Source organism: Staurois parvus, unplaced genomic scaffold, assembly GCF_062004578.1.
Source record: "Staurois parvus isolate SC_StPar_1 unplaced genomic scaffold, SC_StPar_1.0 ptg000225l, whole genome shotgun sequence".
NCBI lineage: Eukaryota > Metazoa > Chordata > Amphibia > Anura > Ranidae > Staurois > Staurois parvus.
In genome coordinates, this window is record NW_028318021.1 from 4,412,871 (window position 1) to 4,436,485 (window position 23,615).

General features: G+C 41.1%; 1 protein-coding gene across 4 annotated transcripts in view; it reads right to left on the reverse strand.

Moving 5' to 3' along the window:
- The window catches only part of CALD1 (caldesmon 1), a 229,284-nt gene that overhangs the window by 133,641 nt on the left and 72,028 nt on the right, over positions 1 to 23,615 (reverse strand). For 3 of the 4 annotated variants that reach the window (XM_089679490.1, XM_089679496.1, XM_089679495.1), the window contains exon 2: positions 23,090 to 23,189. The gene's annotated coding sequence lies outside the window, so the exon portion shown is untranslated. Of the gene's footprint in view, positions 1 to 10,237; positions 10,443 to 23,089; positions 23,190 to 23,615 lie in introns of all 4 variants that reach the window. The other variant, XM_089679491.1, reaches the window with a different exon arrangement.

The following is a 23,615-nucleotide window of genomic DNA, read 5'->3' on the forward strand; positions in this document are numbered from 1 at the left end:
ATAGTATTTCATCCCCCCATATAGTAATTCATCCCTCATATAGTATTTCATCCCTCGTATAGTATTTCATCCCCCGTATAGTATTTCATCCCCCATATAGTATTTCATCCCCCATATAGTATTTCATCCCTCATATAGTATTTCATCCCTCATATAGTATTTCATCCCCCATATAGTAATTCATCCCTCATATAGTATTTCATCCCTCATATAGTATTTCATCCCCCCATATAGTATTTCATCCCTCATATAGTATTTCATCCCCCCATATAGTATTTCATCCCTCATATAGTATTTCATCCCCCCATATAGTATTTCATCCCTCATATAGTAATTCATCCCTCATATAGTATTTCATCCCCCCATATAGTATTTCATCCCTCATATAGTAATTCATCCCTCATATAGTATTTCATCCCCCCATATAGTATTTCATCCCCCCATATAGTATTTCATCCCTCATATAGTAATTCATCCCCCCATATAGTATTTCATCCCCCCATATAGTATTTCATCCCCCCATATAGTATTTCATCCCCCCATATAGTATTTCATCCCTCATATAGTAATTCATCCCTCATATAGTATTTCATCCCCTCATATAGTATTTCATCCCCTCATATAGTATTTCATCCCCCATATAGTATTTCATCCCCCCATATAGTATTTCATCCCCCCATATAGTATTTCATCCCTCATATAGTAATTCATCCCTCATATAGTATTTCATCCCCCCATATAGTATTTCATCCCTCATAAAGTAATTCATCCCTCATATAGTAATTCATCCCCCATATAGTATTTCATCCCTCATATAGTATTTCATCCCCCCATATAGTATTTCATCCCTCATATAGTAATTCATCCCTCATATAGTATTTCATCCCCCCATATAGTATTTCATCCCCCCATATAGTATTTCATCCCTCATATAGTAATTCATCCCTCATATAGTAATTCATCCCTCATATAGTAATTCATCCCTCATATAGTATTACTTTATGAGGGATGAATTACTATATGAGGGATGAAATACTATATGAGGGATGAAATACTATATGGGGGGATGAAATACTATATGGGGGGATGAAATACTATATGGGGGGATGAAATACTATATGGGGGATGAATTACTATATGAGGGATGAAATACTATATGGGGGATGAAATACTATATGAGGGATGAATTACTTTATGAGGGATGAAATTCATCCCTCATATAGTATTTCATCCCCCACAGTACTATTCCCCCCCCCCTTCTAGTAAGCCAAGTCCCCCGTGTCAATTCACTTACCTTTTGCGTTCCTCTCGCTGTCTTCCCGCGCCGTTCGGGTCTTCAGGGCGGACTGTGAGAGGAGCCTAGCTCCCCTCCCCTCACGTTCGGCACGCTGCCCCGCCTACACACATCCTGACAGCCACATCCGCAGGCCGGATTAAAAGGTCCGCGCGGACTTTTGGGGCTGCCAACCGAGAGGAGGCAGGGGAACGGCCGACCGAGAGGAGGGAGGGGAGCAGGCGCCCGGCACACAGAAGAGCCGCATTAGACTGGGTAAAGAGCCGCATGTGGCTCGCGAGCCGCGGCTTGCCGACCACTGGCCTAAGGGAACGTGCCAGAAACAGGGAGGGTCTCACTAGGACTTAACTAAAAATAGCGTGTACCTTCTGCGCTAAGGAAGCTTACAGCAACTCTATTGAAATACATGAATAAATAAATGGCAGCTGCTAACACCTACATTTATTACCTAAAGTGACAATGAATAAATAATAAAATAATAATGTAGCGCTCAAACCAGTGAACATTATGCATAAACAAATATATCTATGTGATATAAACTTCAAAAATATATATAATAGACCTAATCATCCACAAATAAAATAATAATATAATACCCTCAAGTGCAAGAGATTCTAAACAAATCTCCTACTAGTGTCTTAATACAATCAAAGTGTGATGAACCACGGTGATGAAATATCCGATGACGCGGTGACGCAATATCTGGCGCGGACGCCATCTTGGTTTATGCATAATTTTCACTGGTTTGAGCGCTACATCATTATTTTATTATTTACTAGGACTTAACTAGCTTGTTCTAAACAGAAGGGGAGGACAAAAGGAGATGCCAAATCACAAAGGCAAACAATTCTACTGGCCCATAACCTCCACCAGATGTCAGAACAAACAGCCGGCATTGAATCTTCTTTTTTGTGGCAGCTTAAGTCTTCAGAACAGACTTTTTCAAAATGTTTACTCCAGTAAAGTTTGGTGCAGGGGGGATTATGGCATGGGGTTGTTTTTCAGGGGTTGGGATTGGCCCCTTAGTTCCAGTGAAGGGAACTCTTAAGGCGTCAGCATACCAAGACATTTTGGACAATTTCATGCTCCCAACTTTGTGGGAAGAGTTTGGGGATGGCCCCTTCTTGTTCCAACATGACTGCACACCAGTGCACAAAGCAAGGTCCATAAAGACATGGATGAGCGAGTTTGGGGTGGAGGAACTTGACTGGCCTGCACAGAGTCCTGACCTCAACCCAATAGAACACCGTTGGGATGAATTAGAGCAGGGACTGTGAGCCAGGCCTTCTTGTCTGACATCAGTGCATGACCTCACAAATGTGCTTCTGGAAGAATGGTCAAACATTACCATAGACACACTCCTAAACCTTGTGGACAGCCTTCCCAGAAGAGTTGAAGCTGTTATAGCTGCAAAGGGTGGGCCAGCTCAATACTGAACCCTACGGACTACGACTGGGATGCCATTAACGTTCATGTGCGTGTAAAGGCAGGCGTTCCAATACTTTTGGCAGTATAGTGTATATATATATATATATATATATATATATATATAAAAAAACTGTATATACACACTAAAAGCGTGTTCCCTTTTTTAGAAATATCTCTGTTAAAATCAGTTTTTCCAAAATATACCTCTTTAGCTATTTTGTCCTTACTATATTCATATCATTATATTGAGTTTCGTGAGGCACACAGCCAGTGTTCCGAGGGGGATGTGTGTGGTCCTGTTTGATCTATGGAATTTGAATAATTGCAGATTCACATAACAATTAAGGGGTGTGGGCCTAAGCTGTATGTTTAACATGGATTACAAGTGGAGAATTACTTCATTTAAGAAAGCCTTGTGCAAGCAAATAATACAGCATTGTACCTGGAATAAAAGCAGTTGGCAGCTACCGTATGTTGGCAGTTAACACTCTTATGTCAGAACCATTTCTAAAAATGTGCACCTTTTTTAAAAAAAAAATAACTGCATACTTTAACTGAATTCATAAGTGGTTAGCACCAAAATCATTTCTATGGTGATTTTGGCACAACTGCACCTAGATCATATTGTCATAAAACATTCTGAATCATTATAGAATTCATTTTTTCTGTTTGATCTCTGACACAATCGGGTACACACGAACTGAAGTTCAGCAGTAAGTGGCTGACATTTGGTATGTGTGTACTCCTCTCTGTTCAACAGAAGCCGGTCTGTCGAATGGTCATGTTGGAAAACCAGCATTTGACCAGCGCTTGCAGCTAATGGCTGCAGCACTGATCTGTGTATTCTGATGGGGTGGGGGGAGTCCCTGCTGTCAGAATACAGTAGCCTGGCAGGGGAGATCCCAGCTGAGATCCATCAGTTTTTTCATTCATGGTTGAACAAAAAAAAAACCTGTGTGTATTCCCAGCTTTAGACAATGCTGAGATGATGTTATCAGTCCGTTGCAAGTAGGAGGACCTCATTTCCACCTCCCCTAGTGATTATTCTAAACTGGGGGTCATCAACCCGTAGATGGTCAGGTGACTGGTAGGTCGTGGTCTGGGCTTGCTGACCCGCCATCCCAGAGCATCAAATAGAGTGACTACCTGTAAAGTTGGAGGTGTAGTAGGGAGCAAGAGCCACATAAGTCAATGCCTCGTGGAACCAACTGCACTTCACCTCCTATCCCAGTTAGCGGTCTCCAGAGCAGTGCCAGCAGCAGGAAAGAAGAGATCTTCAGGTCAGTGTGAAGCAATACACTGGGCATAATAGTACAGGGCTGCTTTCACACTGATGTGCTGCGGTTTACCCATACAATGGGTGCAGTGCAGTGTACCTGCAGCTTCACTGCAGGTTTGCTGTGCTTAGCCATAGACTTCTATTATGACTACAGGAGTTTTGGTGAGCTTTCAGAAAGTGCACCACACCTGCAGGATATAATAGAAGTCTATTGCAAAGTGCAGCTAACCCAGGAAAGCTGCAGATGCACTGCGCTGCTTAACCCAGGTAAACTGCAGCACATCCGTGTGAAAGCAGCCTTATAGGGGGCTCAGAACAGTAATGGTTCATTTACATTTGTAGTTTGGGCGTGGTAAAACCCTATAGTTAAGATGTGTTTTTACCACCCCCGCCCCAACCACACACCCCTTTAGCTGCAGTACCCAGGGGTGTACACAGAAGTTATACGCCCTGTCATGGTTGGTGGGTGTAGCACCTGCCAAGCATAACCCATTCAAGTGAATGCGGCCACTCTTCAAGTGCCCTGAAACCTTATACAGTACAGAAAACAAGGGGTTAAAGCAGACAGCAGTGTGTTGCTTTCTCACCACCTGCTTTAACTCCTTGGATCCTGCAGAAGAATGCAGTTGTGGGTGCTTGCAGAGTGTTCCCATTTACTTGAATGGGCCGCGATTGGCAAGTGGTAGCATTGACCAAAAGCAACTGGGGGTTTAATTCCTGCTGCGGCATGTGTACACCTTTGGCTGCTGTCTCAGCAGTTAAAAGTGTCGGGATTGGGTCTGGTAAAACCCCGACTCAACAGCAGGATTTTACCACCCCCAACTTTACAAGTGAACAAACCCCAAAGGGTGCCGCTGCCGAATGCTCATTCACAAGTGCAGCAGTGTGAATAAAATGTGAATTGTTAAAGTGTATCAGATTGGAATTGTTAAAGTGTATCAGATTGGAAATTGCATCCACACTACACAAAATCACAGAGGACCCTTTTAAAATCTCACCGTGGACAGCCTGCATGTATGTGAAGGGGCTCCGGGGAAAAGTGTTTCATTTCACATGTCATACGAATCACTGCGATTCACAACGTATCTGAATTGGCATATGTGTGAACTGAGGCTCAGACGTTTGTGAACACAGCCAAGGATTGCACAGGCACAAGCATTTCAGCAGTAGATAGTGACCCTGGATGATGCCTGAACAAAGATGGCTCCATCCTTTTGGAGAGAACAGCAGATGGTATTGTGGGCAGCACGGTGATCTCTGTAGGAGGTAATACATATCTGGAAGTGTTACTGTAAGGCAGTGGTTCTCAACCTGTGGGTCGCGACCCCTTTGGGGGTCGAACAACCCTTTCACAGCGGTTGCCTAAGACCATCGGAAAACACATATTTCCGATGTGTAAAGAGCAGCTACTGTGTAGACAGCAGCTACTGTGTTGAAAGCAGCTACTGTGTTGAAAGCAGCTACTGTGTTGAAAGCAGCTACTGTGCTGAAAGCAGCAGTATTAGAGGTAAAACGACACTTCATGAATTATAATTAATGGGTAAATAATTTTATGGTTGGGGGTCACCACAACATGAGGAACTGTATTAAAGGGTCGCGGCATTAGGAAGGTTGAGAACCACTGCTGTAAGGGATACTGAGTGCAGGTGTCCAGCAAGATCAGGGGTGACTAGTTCAGTGTAGCTATACTTAGGAAGCTGAAACCAGACTGTGTATGATTTAAGTAAGATATGATAATAATGAACTAAACCCATCCAACACCAGTAAACAGAACCACAGCAAAAGTGAAAATATACATGAACCATAAACCATATGACAAAATACCTAATTAGCAACTTGATTATAAACACAATATATACAAAATGGGGAACACTAATAAACTGGGATCAAGAGAAAAGGGAGCATACAGTGTATAGGAAGCAGGGCACATAATGCAAATACTGGAACAGAATTACAGCTGAAATCAGGATCAAGGTCAAGAACAGTGCATCAATAACAAGGTAGAAGGCACACAGGCAAAACACAATGCCAGTGAAGGAAGTTAGGGAAAGAATTATATACCTTCCCAGCCAGCATCAGCTGAGACTGATTACTATGATCAGCTGGCTACTGGAAAACAACTACATGTGGCTACAGGAACTACACCATTTCACTCTGGGAACCACGGTGCCACCAGCAGGTGATCCTGGCCCTGACAGTTACAGTCACATGGTACTTACTGTGCAGGCATTTTACAATATCAGAATATATCTGTTGCCATGTCCACTTTAAACCTTTAGTTTGACTGAAAAAGTATGTGCTATAGCTGGCTTGAAGATAGCCAACAAGCCTGAAACGGTTTAGAAACAGTATGAAGTTTAGAATAATTTGAACTATGATACTGGGCTCCATGTGTGCTATAATTCAATGACTTGGGGTGTACAACTGAAACAAGGGCCTATAATTTGCAATGTGTCTGCCCATTATCCTAAATGGGGAATAGACCCCTAATTTTTGGGATTGTAGGTGACCCTAGTGAACCCTAGTGAATAAATAATATGTCTGCTTATGCTTTCTCTTTGGTTGCCACATCCTACTCAATAGAATCCAGTTTCTATACACAGCTCTAATGATTATTGCCAACTATTGTCTGAAAAACACCCATATGCTGTATGCAGTTCAATTTTCTCACTTGGCCTGGGAGCATAACTGAATAATTGCATGACTCCATCCTCTCTCCCAAAATAAGCAATAAATGGCTTGTTTTGGGATTATTGATGGAACCGGGCATGTTGATACTTTTGGTTATAGGAGGCTCCTCTGTCCTTATGGTTCATCAATAACATCCATATCATTTTTTCCTCCAAAATAAAGAATGCTTGACATGGATTCAAAATTGGCTACAGCAGTCCTTAATTTAACAACCATTAATATAAATAACAGTACACAAATAAAGCCTACCAAAAATAAACAAATAAGCAATGCCAAAAGAGGGTATTTGGGTGTCCAACAACCAAAACCCTTATGTGAGCACCGCCCTTGTCTTCAGTAGCACTCCGTTGACTCACGGATAGTTCTGAATGGGTATGTAAGCTGACTTCCAGTAAAGGACCAGGCCCCTGGTGGGACCAACAACAACACGCTAAAGGGAGCCCCATACCACCTGAAGGGTCCTGTTTTGCAATTATTCTAAGGGTTCCAAATACCCCCAATGCTCGCCCAACTCATCAAACTATATCATAAGGAAAACCTTGATGCTGATAATCACAGAACGGTGGGCAACTTAATTCTCCAGCCAACCTTTCAGGAATGACTTCCTAGCAGAACTTTGCCTCTAATCCTGCGACTGGCGAGTTTAATTCTGCCCCTTTCCCAGGACTATCCCTCCTCTTACTCATGTAGCCCCTCCATCCATTTTCATCTTCACGTCTAACATGAAATAAAATGTTTGAAAAGCAGTTCTCTGCATAACAAATCTCCAACATTTTTCATGGGCGCAAATGTTTTTTGAATGATTATCTTAACCGTTCCATCAGTTTCACAGCAATGCCTGGATTACTCTTGTGCTGAGACCAATTACTTTACTATAAAGGAACAAATGCAGTATTTCAGGATGTAATATCTTGTTGTCTTAAGATAGAGATTTTAGGTTAAAAAAATAACTCTGTTTTCAGCCTGTAGGGTTTGGCAGAAACAGAATGTTCTGGTGTCGCTGTTAAATAGTCATGTTATACAACAACAGATAGTGATCAGAATTGAAACATTTACTGAATATTCGTCCAGCAATCCCAGCTTGGACACAGCATGGCCTAATTTCACCCACAGAAGGCGGCAGAGCACATTCTGTTCAGATACTTGAGTTACAGGATACAATGGTAAAAAAATTATGTGGTACAAAAGAAGACAAGAACTGTAGATTTAAACCATAATTGAATAGCATTTAGTTTGCCAAGGCACTGCGTATTATAAACAATGTCCATTTTTTTAAAATTACAATCCTCATTTGCCTCCTTTCTTTGATCTCAGTGATGCTGATCTCCTGCAGCCTTTTTGCACACAGGTCTTGTCTGCATGCAATTCAGGTAAAACCTGCATCACATGTCTCAGGACAGGTCTCCTGATGGTGACAACAATCGCCCAAATGCTTCTCTTCTTCTTTAAACCTGCTAAGCCATAACATACTGAAGAGGGAAAGAAGTCACACAAAGGTCCTTATTTTTTATGTCTGTGTGGGGCACATAGAAAACTCATTAACAATCAATGTTTTTCTGAAATCTGACTGTAAAATTTCCAGAGATGGCATCATCCCTTCCTGATTTGTTGCTAGAATGTTGCTAAGAAACTCCTAGCTGTTACTGCTCACTCACACAAGCAGAGGAGTGAGGTCTCAAACCCCTACCTCACAGGTGTCAAACAGAAGGACCGTGGGTCGAATCCGGCCCTCCAGGCCATTTCATGTGGCCCTTTTACCTTTCCAGCAGGTAGCCCCTTGTCTCCACCCCCACCTTGTCTCAGCAGTCGGCAGCATAGAGGAGAATAGAACTCCTTTGCCAAATCTTGCACCTCTCAGTGCAGCTGCAGCACCCCCTCACCTCTGCCTCCCAAGGTCTCAGCATTTAGCAGACTCTGGTAACTGACTCCACTCCACCTCTGGTCCTCCTCCAGACCCTGCACTTTCTGCTTTCCAACTCTGCCCCCAAAGAGGGTGCATGGTGATGTTAGGGAGGGTGTGGGATTGTTGACATCTGATGTAATGGGGGTCGGGTGGTCTGGATATCTAGTCTTACAGATACAACCGGCCCTTTGAGGGCAACCATAATGCTGATATGGCCCACGATGAAATGGAGTTTGACAGTCCTGCCCTTCACTATCTCCTCCATCACAGCAGCTCTGAACTCAGAGCTACTGCAACAGGGAAAAGAGCACATACGAGGGTGTTTGAATCAGCTGGCAGTGTCTTAGCAAAGTCCTAGCAACAAGGCAGGAGATCCCTTGCCATCTGGAGCTTTTCAGTCAGGCTTAGGAAGGTACATAAAAGGCCTACATGTATAGCAAGGGCATTATTCAACTTTAGTCATAGTTATTTTTATCTACAGGCGCCTCTTTAAATGGTTTAGTCTTTCTACCCATGTGTCTACTAAATCACATACAGAATATTTTAGCAAAATCCAAGGATTCCCTTTGCTGTTAATTATCCTCCATGAGAGGACACAGAGAACAATGATTTGGTGAAAGAAAGACAAAAAGAAAACTTGGTTCATTTTTAGCCGATAAAAGATTGTGACATGACTTGGAGAACACTGAGTATGCCAGCACAGCAAAACCCATCAGAATCGTCCTCTGTTCATTAGGACACAGCCTTAGTACGGGGGTGTACACAGACAGGAAATCCCGACAATTATTGTAAGCTTCTACTAATTATTATTACAGGTTTATCAGAAGAACTCATGCCATTTCTATAGCTCTGAAATCCTGTTAAAAGCTTTGGCGAATTAATTTCTTATCAGATGCTGATGTATCCTGTTCACAACAATTATAATCCTTTATCTGTAAGCAACGCCTGCGGTGAGTATTAAACAGGGTACAAGATTACACGGCTATCTGATCTGGAATGAGCAGACTTCCATTTTGTCAGGTCGCATGACCCCAGTTAACAGGACATATCCTTGAATGACCTTGGCCAATGTCTGCCCTCTGTTGTGGCAAATCAGAGAGCTGGCTAGGATTATTAACCATAGTTTGCTATAAGGGCAACTGATCTGATGAGCTGGTTTCTATTTTGCCAGTGTAATACTCACCCCAGTATGAGTGGCCAGAGAATATAACTGGTGAATGCAGCTTCACCTATAGCACCCCTGTTCCCTTAAGGTAAGCAGGCCTACTGGTACTTGGTTACCCCGGGACCTAATATATGATACTATCTTTTCTGGCCAGGTAGAACAGGTAGCAGAGCAATGGTAGGACAAAGAGTCTTTATGAGATAGGAGAGTGCAGGGGAATGTCTGCAGAAAATAGCAGAAAAATGAAACCAGAGGGGGGTGCAGAGGGATTGGTACAGGTGGCATGCAGAGACATGGCAGATAAATGACAGAAGATCAGATACATGTAATGGCAGCTAGTCAGCAACATAGGAGAACCTAAAACTAACATTGGACACAGGGTAAGTGAGATTTAAATCAGGAGCCTTGGAAAGGAAGGACCAAGATTTAAAGGAAGAAAGGATCAAGAGTGAAGAAGGAATAGGCAGAGGGTATTACCTGGCAACCGAATGCTGCAAGGCTGAGCCAAGGGCCTTCTGTCCGAATGCAGGAGACTGTGGTCAATGTGGTGTCAGGCGAGCAGCCCAAGTCGCGGACATATTGTCTGAGCAACTCAATACTGAATGTTGTGGTCGTTTAAGTCACAGCAGAACACAAGAACATAGAAAGACCAGTATGGGACACAGGATTGATGAACAGATGGCTGTTGGAAAAGGTAAGTCAAATAATAAGCTCTTGGCATGGCCGTCATAAATGAGTAATTTCATTTTTTGGTACTTTGTCAGTGATAAATTCAGTACAACTAGATAAGGATGTCTATTTAGTTTTTTTTTTCTTTTTAATGGGACAGGTTTGTAAGGGATTGTCAGTGTGCATTTCCACCTCCAGCAAAGCCCCCACATCCCAGATCCAATATATGTTTAATGAGCACAGATTTGCTTTGTCTTGACTAGTTGTTTCCATTAATGGCCCCATGCTTGGAAGAGTAGTGACAGCTCAAACAGTGTTGGAGAGATACTGTAAAAAGTGAATACCCAAGAATAAGAATACTTTCTCCTGATTGGTTGCTTTCGCTACTGTTTGGTAATTGAAAGTATATTCTTTTGTCATGGGTTGCATAAACTGTTAAGCGTTGTATAAACTGTTGGCGCTATATAAATCCTGTATAATAATAATAATAATGGGTTCTTCTTGTGTGTTTCCCCTGAGGTCTTGTAGTCGCATTTGGAGTGCAGGGTTGGTCTTTGTCATGCAGCGTAGCTTATCTGTTTGGCGTGACATCATGTAAGAGGATATTGTTGAAAATATGTTTAATTGCGTAACCACGTTAATATATCTAATGCATGTTTTTTTTTGTGTGTGTGTCTTTTATAGCTCACTTGTTCTTTATTAGAGATCACAAAAAGGAATTATATATGTTAATAATGGTTGATGTCACTGCAGGTATATAAAGATAATATACAAATCACAGATTACAGGGTACAAAGTGAGGAGACATGCAATGTTAACAAGTGGCGTCAAGCGTCTTTCAAGAACATTGAGCTGTGTAATCCTGTGTTAAATACCCTGTGCTCAAAGTAATGGTGACATCAGGATCGCAGTCCAGACAAGAATTTGAAGGGAAAAAGAACAAGAGGTAAGTAATAGGTGATAAACACAGAAAGAACTTTCAGACCAGTATGCCCAGATAAGGAGTGTGAATAGTCACAATGTATGGTTTTTGTCCTATAATGTTATAGATAAAATTTCCTCTGGCTCTTAAAGAAGCAAAATTGTGAAACATGTCGAGGAGTTTGCTCCCCTCCAACCACTGGGATCTCTCAGCATTGGACTTTGAGTAGTATTAACATTAATTATATAGAGTGGTAGTGGTGGAGGGGCTTTATAGAGGGACAGGGAAGCTTATCAATGTCCACCCCATATGGTTTTCTATACTTTGTATAATAATCTTTTAATATAATATGTTTTAAAATGGTTGTAAATACTTAAATAAACCTACTGAAACCGCTAGCTTCAGGTGATACAAAGAGATTAAACTAATTCTTCTAGATAAGTTTTATCTGTTTATCTGTTGCCCTCTCTCCTTTACAGCCTCCTACAGAACACATTTTACACATCATTTCTGAGCTTTAGGAGGCAGGGAGTAGTGATCTGTTGTTACACACAGCACAGCACAGAGTAGGGAGCTGAGTGTAATCTGACACCTGAGTGGAGGGAAAGGAAACACCCCTCTACACAGTCTCATAGAGAAACATGCACAGCTGAGGCTGTCAATAACCTTCTGTGTGCTGGGGGGCAGGATCAGCACTGTCTCCCCAATTGTCTGGTGTTGGCAGAGACTGCCAGAATTGACTTATACAGATAACAAAGGAATGAGAGAGGAGACAGAAATCACTCAGTGCTTTGAATTGAGGCCAGTACACAATATAAGGGATATGTTTTGTTCATTTTTCATTTCAGAGGTTTACAACCACTTTAACATTTCTGTTCATTAAAAAGTAAACATTTTATTACATTATCTTTGGGTCTGTTTGGCACTCTAAAAGTCCTGTTTGTCAGTATGTGGTTTGTTATTGATACCATTTGTTATTAAAGGACCAGTTTCCCCAAACATATTTTATTTCTAGGTGCAGACTGGTGGGCTGAATCAGCCTTTGGCTCCCTGCCATAATTCCTGACTCTGTTCCTATCCACCTGGGAGTTTTGTTTGCTTCAACTCCTCCTGTTACATTCTCCATAATATAAAATATCAAAGAAAGGAATCCAGCTAGAAGAGTTGGAACCCCTCATTTAGCCAAAGCAGGTGTGCAGACCCAGGAACGCAGAGCAGATATCTCCCCTATAGACTGAAATAAAAAAACTGCCCAGTGGTTTAAGGGCTCATTCAGACAGGCAATAGCTTCTCCATTGGCAAGAATCTGCGGCAGGGAAATTTGTGCCCCATGCACAAGCTTTGTGTGAATAGCTGCAGCCAGCAGGTGCATGCCAAGATTTGCCCCTTGTACAAATGGCCGGCACTGCTGCTGTTCACATGTAACTGCCCATACAAGTACCGGTAATTACATAGATTAGGGCCTCTGAGTGGCAGATAGTTTGCATCCAGAGCTGCAACTAATCATCATGTACATGCAACTACAGCACAGAGCACTGCTAAACGCTGCTAAGCGAGTACGCTAGTACAAAAATGCTCAAAATTTGTGTTTTTTTCTGCCAACAGCACTGGCATTTTTTTAAGCCTTAAAAATACACATTCACAGTCTGCATTCACCCAGTTGTTTGAGTGCCCAACATCCAGACCTCAGCAACATTGACTGTAAATATGGTTACATTTGCCAACCCTTCTTATGTCTTTTAGGGATATATGGTCACAGCATACACTTTCGTTTTATAACATCAGCATTATGACAATACAAAAAATAGCTATATTTGACAATCTAATATAAGCTTACTTGACAAATCTCATTTCATGTTGTGAGTGCTGCCTGTCTGCTGATCAACATCTTCCTATACTCCCTGCATGCTCTGCAGCTTCTCTGCTGCTGTTTTAATTACTAAGGACTACATATCCCATGGTACCTTGCTTCCTGCAAGCAGTGATTTCTGTACTGACTCCTCCTCTCAGCACCTCTGTAGTTCAGAAGGCAGGCTCTGTGAAATGTGTGACACAGTAGTGCTACTCACAGGGCATAGTGACTACATATCACAGAATTCAAGGAAGTAAATGTGTGAGAGTAAAAGTTACCTGTAAAAGTAAATTTACAAACTTCAAGATCATTCAGATTAGAAGTAAGCTAGAAATAATTGACTTAAAATGTGGAAATCAATATAGGATTTTAAATTTTATCATAGGTATGCTTTAAAGTCTTTAGGCATTTTTATGTGTAGAAATATAGAACAAAAAAGTTTTTTTAAGGAACCCAATCAATAAAAAGTATAACATCTTAGTTAAAGTGGAATTGAACTCCATTTGAGCGCCACAAACCAAAAATGCTATTTATTTCATTGTTAAAGTGTTACTAAACCCAGGCTCCTGCATTCACTATATCTGATCTCCCACAGTACACACAACATGGAAATGCAATTATTTTAGTAAATATAAACTGCTGAATACCTTTTCTCATCAGCAGTTAGAGCAGTCTTGTGACTTCAGCAGAGCACTGGTTACAGCTTGTAGGAGGAGTTTTCTTTCTGCTCTAGGAGGATGTGAAACCTCTGAGCTCAGTCTGGACAGTGCTGATTGGCCCTGTGCTGATCACATGCAAGAAAAAAAAAACCTCTCTAGGAATACACACCAAACTGAGAATGTGTATGTGACCACAGGTTCAGTCTGTATCAGGTGGTCATTTCAACAAGAGGAGGGGCAAAGAAGAAAGGATCAAACAGCCTTTTTACACAATGCAGAGGATTAACCCCTTAGGTTCCACAGTGAGTATAACAAGCATGCTTTACTGTATATACAGACTGATTTTACTGTTGTGGGTTTAGTAACACTTTAAGCGTACACCACTCTCAAATTGCCAGTCACTGATTTTATTAGAAATTTTATGGTGACTCGATTTTGCTCTACTGTCTGAAGCTGGCCATACACTGTACAAATTTCGACCGGTTCTCAATTAACTGGGTGAAATTTGCTTAGTGGGTGGCTATGTTTGCAACCTCCTGGCCAACATCCTTTGCTTGAAAAATCAAGGGAAAAATGTCGACCAAACGGTTCTGGTTTTTAACAGCCGGTAGGTCCGGCTGTCTAATTTCAGTAGTCTCAGCCTAAGATTCATCCAACAACATTACATAGCATGAATGGAGGAAGCTACATTTAGTCCATATTCTTAACATATTTAGCTCATACAAATGAGAAACTTAGCCTACAAACCTCATATGTACAGTATATGTTGGCATTGGTCCTCAGCGCTGCAAAATGTTAGAACTCCCACCAATAGTGAGACACATGCAATCTATTAAGGAATTAGAACATGCCAAGATTCAACCTTTTTCTTTATAAATATGCTTCTAACTGTGGGGAATGCTTGCCTCGAGCTATAGGCAATAAAGTATGACCTGGCTGCCATTTTCAACACACCACCTGGAATTCATACGGGGCTTTGCAGATACACTTTAGAAATCTGGTTCACGGTAGTGCGACACATGGCGACAGATCTGTGTACGTTTTGGTAAGAGGTATATGAATGTGTCCCAACTCAGACAAAACTGATGCAAATGCTTTCCTACAAAGTTGCAGAGTTTTACAGGTAGAGAAACTATGTGGAAAGGTTGAAAGAGTAATGGAAACATATCAAATAGTATTTCCAGAGGAACGTAGACACATTGGGGGAAATTTACAAACACTGGAGCACTCACAATCTGGTGCAGCTGTGCATGGTAGCCAATCAGCTTCTAACTTCAGCTTGTTCAATTAAGCTTTGACAATAAAACCTTGAAGCTCATTGGCTACTATGTAGAGCTGCACCAGATTTTGTACAATGAAGTTTTAGTAAATAACCCCCATTTTGTTGCACAATTGTCTCCAAGATGTGACACAACCATTAATTTATTCTGACATGGAAGAGGACTTATTGAGCGCCTATTAGCAATATGGCGGTATTTCATAGAATAAAAATATTGCAAACAGGACTTTGTTTCTCAGAGAATAGGTGCAGGTACTCCCCTCTTCTGTGTCACCCCTTATCTCTGCAACCCTACCCACCTCCAAGCACCTTTCCTTGGTTCCACTCCTACCCACCTCCCTTTTGTAGAAAATACAGAAGCAAGTATCATTTTGTGGTCCGAAGAAATTTGTACAGAATTTATTAATGATAACATGAAAAGTGGTAAAATAGATCCCCCACCAACAACAGACCCCCTGCAATAAAATTCCCCCACCAGCAACAAAAGATGTCTGAGCCACCAGAATTAATAGACTCTTCAGCAGCCAGCAACAATAGACCCCTTCCTCATCAGTAGACCCCTCCAAGCAACAATTGACCCTCCCCCCAGCAACAATAGACCACCTGCAACATCAGATCTCACAAAGAGACAATAGATCTCCAAGCAAACAGCATCAATAGACCCTCCAGCAGCTACCAACAATAGCCCCTCCCTCAACAGTAGACCCCTCTGAGAAAAATTGCCCCCCCTAGCAACAACAGACCTCCCAAAAAACAATAGATATCCCCCGTAACAACAGATCCTGCATAGGGACAATAGATCCTCCAGCAGCACACCCAAGCATCCCTGGGCATTACATATATTCAGTGCTGGAAGTGCCAAAACTGTGTTCCCCCACACCCCCCTGAAAAAAAAGCCCTGGTTGCAAATAATTTTTCTCATGCATTGGTGCTAACAATAAAAAGGATTTTCCTGAATGTAGTGCAAGGCTTCTGACTACATATACTGTACATTGCCAGAAATGTGTCACAAATGCCTTTTTAGAATCGCCCCCACAGAAACTGTTTATTTGTTTTACATACAAAGGAAACAAACTCTGAACTGGTGAGAAACTGCTGCAACTTAGAAAAACACATTCCATCATTTTTACAAAAACCTAGGCTCCTTTGTGAAAAAGGTTACAAGGAACTTTTTTTGGAAGAAATCCCTTGTCTAAAATGATCATCAGCATGGCTTTCGGGAATACAACATGTTTGACAGGACATCAACCTTCTCCTCGCTTTGTTGAATATTGTGATGTACTTCTAAACAAAACTATGAAACAAGACCAAACTTAAAAAAAGACATCCTCTGAGCAAAACCAAAGCCATTTATTTCCTCTGCTGAAAATACTTTGAAGGTGGCTAATGTAGACACCCCTGAGAAAATGGCGTAGTACGGGAAAAGCAGAGGGGGCTTTTAAGGAATGCCGTTTTTTTTACCTACCGCCACAGTTGTGTCTGAACATGAACAAAAATATGTTAAAAGTTTTAATAGTAACAACATGGATTCAAGTTAAAAAAAAAAAAAGTTGTGTAAACAAAATTTAGATTAAAACCATATGTGGACTGGGAGAATAAAGAAAGACTTTTTTTTTTTAGCTCCATAAGGACATCGTTTTCAAAGCTACAAATTCAAAATTCTACTCAGTGTTTGAAAATCATTTATCCTAAAATTATACGTATATTAAAAAACTCTCAAATGAAATTAAATCACAGAGTTGAAGAGTAGACTGGCATTGTGTTAAAACCTGTTTTTTTTTTCTAGCTGCCATTTCTGAGTAATTAGCTGAAGAAATTTGTGTGTTTGATGTCTTCTATTTAAAGTAGTCGTAAAGCCTAAACATTTTTATTTTAATAAATTGTCAGCAGTATCACCCCCTACCCCCCTTATACTTACCTGACTCCTCACTCAATCCAGTGCTGTGCCCCTCTGTAGCAGCCCTCCCCACTCCGTGGGAGTCATTGCTGCTGCTGTCAATCAAATCCTGTGACGAGGGAGCGGGGGGCAGGGCCAAGCTGTGCTGTCTGTCTCTATGGATGCAAGCAGCATGGCTCAGGATCAAGCCTGCAGGTGTGCCACCACAGAAAGCGGCTTCCTATGGTAGCCCCTTCTGTTGCTGCTGTATGGACTGCTATGTGTGCTTGCTGACACGCTGATTTTTCATGTCTTATCCAATTGTACTTACTTGCATTTATGTCGGCTGCATGATGTTTGAGGATTTATTGCAATGTGTGTTCCACCATTTTAATATCTTCATTGGGACTTTTTGAGAAAGCAATTCTATACAAGGACACTAGTTCCCAGGAGATTAAGCCTTCAATTATTGGAAAAATAGATTGTACTTTGCTACTACTGGGACTGACATATTTAATTCTCCTGTGCCACGTTACCTAGTTGAAGCCATCAATCTATAGTCATTATTGAACTATCAGCTCCAAAAGCTGTAACTTAGGCACATTTACATAGCAGTGGCCACATTAGATTCCCAAGAATCCATGCATGGGAAATACCTAGTTGGGGTTTCTTATTAGTACATGCTATACTTGCTGCGGTATAATCCTATGCATGGATTAAGTTAAGTGTCCGGGCATTATTAAATTTGTATATCTGTCCTGTCTCGCTTGTTTGTTTGTCGTCAAGTGTCTTTAACATGAATTTCTAAGCCAATTAATGTTTGTGGTCCACGCTGGTGGTTTTTAAGTATATTAAATCTTTGGTAAAATAAACATTTTTGATATTGGATTAATAATTATGTTTTTCTTTATCAACCAGTCCCTATGTTTTGTCATTGGGGGTAACCACTGTGCCCATTATATGGGGCTTATTGTTGTTTCTGCAGAGTTTTGAGGGTTACGATTACAACACCTGAATAAGGTGGAGGTGCACTGGTAAAATATATGATTAACCAATTAACCTTGAGTTTTTCTTTTGAGCAAGCATGTTAAAAGGAGTCTGGGGTGCCACCTGCTGGCTGAACCTGAGAATACAAAGTACGCATACAAACAGGGGCAGACTGACCATTTGGAAACTCGGGCACTGCCCGAGGGCCGGGGTCAGTAGGGGGCTCCATGAGATGCCCCTGGTACCTTTTTCATAGGCTTTTTTGAGTTTGGGCAAGGACACAGGGGCCCCATGATCCCCTATTGCCCGGGTGCCCCATGAGTTGTCAGTCCACCCCTGCATACGAAGCACAATATACTGTACATGTGTAATATAGTAATATTCCAGAAGCAACAGGAGAGGTGGAGGAAGCACAGATTCACAGAATAGATGAAGCAGAAGCAGGGAGATCCTTATACTGCAGGTCCTCAGATACAGTTTTCTCTCCAGCAAAGAAAATAGTTGGCAAAGAGTCTGGGAGTAACAGTCTCACAGAGGTAACAGAGGCAACAGTGCATTAGATGATCTCACACTGGCTACAAAACAGGAGTGCCTAGGCACAGAAAATGCACTGCTATTTTTCAGGAGAAATTCAAGACAAGGAGTACATTCTACATGCACTGTTTAGACAAACTGAATATTTCTAGTTTTCCTTTAAAAAAATCAAGTTTTCACTTTTTCAGTTCAGGTCCACTTTATTAAGCTTGCTTACAATTACACAACACAGGTTTACTGTTCTATAATCCCTTTAATGGAAGGAATTTTACTGTTTACAAGTGATGCATGCTTTTAGAACACCCTATATAAAATATTTTCCCTTAGACATCCCAGAATATACAGAAACAAAGGAAATCTGCAGGCTTTGGGTTGAACTGTGGCCCCGCCCCTTTTGTCCAGCCGCAGCAGATCTAGCTATGTGAGCTATGTGGCCTCTTAGCCTTTCTCCAAAAAAATAGCAGGAATGTGAAAATGACAGTTAATTTGTTTGGAGTGTCTGGCGAAAGCCATCACAAGTTTAAATCAAATTTCTTATTTAAACGCCATGTTATAGCCCCTTCACATATTTACAAGAAAGATTAACAGTGCTTGAAATGGGATTATTGCCCTGTGTGACATAGCTTAATGGTCGCTTGTTACTATGAAATATAGGAAGAAGCAATAATGGACCATATCATTTTTAAGAGGCAAGAAGAAATAAAAGTATCAAGCTGCAAGTTACAATATAACTGTTATGAACAGCTGTCGTTCCTTTTAGGGCTTGTTCACACAATACTTGTTGAGCCACGTTGATCTGCATTGACCAACGCAGGCTCAACACAAAGAAACAGAGAAAACAATTGCTTTCTATGTTCCCTGTTTACACCATACATGTGCAGTGTTGTTTGGTATGTAAAAATTCTGCATATCAACGCAGAACGTTGTATGAAATATTTTAAGATATTTAAAAAAGTATAAAATATACAGCATGATCAACTGTAAACATGCATCACACCAGTTTTATACAACACACACCAGAGCCATGAGTTATGCACAACATAACTTACTGCTGCTGGTGTGAGGGAACCCTTAAAATGTATGTCCAGCCACTGGTACAGGGTAAGATCACTGTCAGATTCTTAGTGCTATCCAGGCTTAAGCCAGCCATACGTGGATTACACTTTGAACAATTCAGCGGGGACTAGTCAAATTTTGACAAATGTATGGACAGGTTGGTTGTACAAAAGTCGATCTGGCGAATACAATGACACAGCGAGAATTCCCCCATCAACACATTTGCTTAGCTATCCTCAGAGAGGTCACGCACAGGACCAAAGATTCAGATTCTTGTAGGCAATGATGACAAATGTAGACAAATGCATATTTATTAACAACATGATATATAGACTTTTTAAAATGAAAACTTACAAAGTTGCTTTTTTAACCGCTTCCTGACTGCCCTATAGCAGAAATACTGCTACAGGGCAGCACGGGTGTGCAAAATCACGTATATACTGTCCACCATACTGCCCCGAACTACATCACTGACCTAATATCCAAGTACCGCCCAGCACACACACTCCGCTCCTCACAAGACCTCCTTCTCTCTAGTTCCCTGGTCTCCTCCTCCCATGCCCGCCTCCAGGACTTCTCCAGGGTGTCACCCATCCTCTGGAACTCCCTGCCCCAACCCATCAGACTATCACCTACTCTCCTCTCCTTTAGATGCACCCTGAAAACCCATCTCTTCAGGGAAGCCTACCCCACCCCCTGCTAACTTGCCGACCTCCTCCACTCTTCCTACCACTCCATCCCCCACAGCTATCTCCTCCTGTACCACTATCCCCTCCCTCCTAGATTGTAAGCTCGAAAGAGCAGGGCCCTCAATCCCCTCATGTTTTGCATTGTATTGGTATTGTTCTGTCACATGTTCTGTCCCCCTTTGTAATGTACAGCGCTGAACGAACTATTGGCGCTTTATAAATACTGTATAATAATAATAATAATTTTGCAATTCCAGGAAGAGGGTGCGCCTCCGTTCCTCTACCGGCGGTCCCAGCCAATAATTACTCTCCGGCGCATCGTTATTTCTGACGATCACCAACGGGGAAGAAGACTGTTTTGTTTACTAACAGTCCTCCTCCCTGTCGGCTCAGGCACACTGCTCTGGATGGCTGTGCACAGCCCCCTAGTAAAACACTCCCTGCACATAGTTAACCCTTTGGTCGCCCCTCATGTTAACCCCTTCCTGCCCAGTGCCATTAGTACAGTGTCAGTGCTTTTTTTTAGCACTGATCACTGTATTGGTGTCACTGGAGATGGCAGTGACACCAAGTCAGTTCCCCCCAGTGTCAGAATGTCCCCCGCAGTCCCGCTATAAGTCGCTAATCTCCACCACTACTAGTTGAATAAAAAAAAATCCCAGTATATATAGCACCATTTGTAAACGCTATAACTTTCACATAAACCAGTTAATTTACACATACTGGGATTTTTTTTAGCAAAGACATGCAGCAGAATACATTTTGGCCTAAATTTATGACGAAATTTTGATTTTTAAAATTTTTTACTGGACATGATTAATAGCAAAAAGTAAAAAATACTTTTTTTTTCTCAAAATTGTCGGTCTTTTTTTTTTATAGCACAAAAAATAAAAAATACACAAGCGAACAAATACACCGAAAGAAAGCTCAATTTGTGGGAAGAAAGGGACGCAAATTTAATTTGGATGCAGCGTTGCATGACCACGCAATTGTCAGTTAAAGAAACGCAAAAAATGTCCTGGTCAGGAAGGGGGGTAAATCCTCAGGAGGGCAAGTGGTTAAAGTGGTTGTAAACCTCAGACATGAAATATGAACAAAGCATATCCCTCTATAGTGTGTGCTTGTCTCAATCCAGAGCACTTAGTGTAATTTTTGTTAGTTGTCTCCTTCCTCTGCTATTTGTAGGAGTCACTTCTGATGGGTTTTCCTGACACCAGGTCTCATCAGTTATGTAAATTCAGTTCTCTACCCCCTGCTTTTTAGAGATGAATGATCCTCTGCAAATTCTGCACTTTAAACGTAAAGTGTAGCACTAAACCTATAATAATAAAACTGAAGTGCATCAAAATAAATATATGTCTGTGATATCAAAAAACAATGGAGCAAACAAAAATTTGTTTAAAAAAATGGATAATGTCCTATTGGACGAAACGCATCGGGGAGGAGTTTATAATGTTGACGTCACACCGCTCCGCGTTTCCAGGTCGGCATCATCTGTTTATGTAAGCTGACATCTCTTTGGTAGATGTATTTTTTATTTTCTGGGATTTTAATAAATACTACACTATTAGATGTTTATTTGCTCCTGGTGAGCTTTTTTTTACTACAGCCTGGCCAGACAGAATGAAACATATTCACAGAGTCTCATGTCAAGATTTATGCGCTTCTGCTTAAACATATGGGTGTTTATGCTCTTGCAGTGGCAGCCATCATTTCTGGTGAGTTATCAATTCACTGGGAGATGGCGACGGCAATTTTGATTGGAGTTGTTTTGCTACTTTATGGTGGTGCATGGACATTATTTTAAACATATTGTTTTGAACAAATTTTTGTTGTTTGATATCACGGACATTTATTTATTTTGATGCACTTCAGTTTCATTATTATATGTTTAGCGCTACACTTTACGTTTTCACTTATTATTTGGCTTTGTATACTACCTAATGGTGTTAGCTGCTTTGCACTTTCAGTCAGTGCGGATATTGTTTATTATATTTTTTAAATTCTGCACTTTGAATGGACGTAGGGGAAAAACAGCTGTGGCTACACAGGTACAACTTATGTAGGAAGATTTGTTTTATCTCTGTGTATCACCTGAAGCCAGTCACTTAATTGGGTATAGGTTAGAGTTTACAACCACGTTAAAGCTAGACTTCATGTAAACAAATGGATACAAAAATGAGAGCTGGAGAGGGGATCAGATCTTTTTCTTTTGAAGTTTCACTTTCACTTACAGGTCTCCTCTCTTCCCCTGCTCTGTGACTGGGAAATAAATGGAGAAGCAGCAAACTAATGAGCTCATCTCTCTGTCATTCTGACCTCTCCTCCAACCAGTATGTCTCTTGGACTGCAATACTCCTGAACAGCTCCTTGTGCTGCTTCTCCCTCCTCCAGTCTGAGCTCTGCTATACAAAGACTGATAATGGTACCAAGTCAACTCCATTACTGACACTGCTTCTAATAAACTGTGCCTTTTAAATCTGCCTGAGTTCAGCTTTTAGGTCCACTGGATATATATAGAGAACAACGTGTATCTTCTCATCTGCTAAGTGGGCTAAATTTAATTACATATTTTGGCGAAGCATTAAAAATATTCTGTAGCATGTCTGAAACTCCACAAACATAAAAAAATGCAGAGCGGTCACGCACATAACATACGGCCCAGATAACATCAAATATTTTAGTGATTCCATAGAATAACCCGCTCACAGTTCATGAGGCAGATATCTTAATATTTTGAAGGATTAGCGCATCAAAAAATGAAAGCTGATTGTAGTTCAAAGTGAATAACTTTAATCGTACTTACATGAAAGCAATGAGATAAACAGGATCTAGGCTCAGGTCCTATCAGTCAAACGTAGCAAATGCTTAGCAGTCAGACATACAGAGTCGCTGAAGGTTGTGCACTGCAACAACATAAAAAAAATACATGAAACAAAAGTTATAGAGCAATTTGAGACAAGTCAACCATTAAATGTGTAATGTCATCCAAGCATCCGCACAAACAAATTCAACCAGTTGACCTTGAAGAAGGGCTAGATTTGAACATGTAAAAATTGCTATTAGGTTGGATGTTACAGCAGAATACATTTTGTATGCCTTTTTTACAATAAAACCTTCTTTCTTGTCCTGCTGTAAGGTTATCAAAGTTGTACTAGTGCGCTTGCAACAAGACTGTCGAGTACTCTCCGTGATACTTATTTATTAACACTAACAAAGTGTCACTAAAGGTAAACCTTTTTTTTCCATTTTTGGACAGATGTAAGGGAGGGTTATAACCCCTGTCAGGTGTTTTCTTGTCATTTGAGTCCCATTGGAGAGGTTTTTCTTCA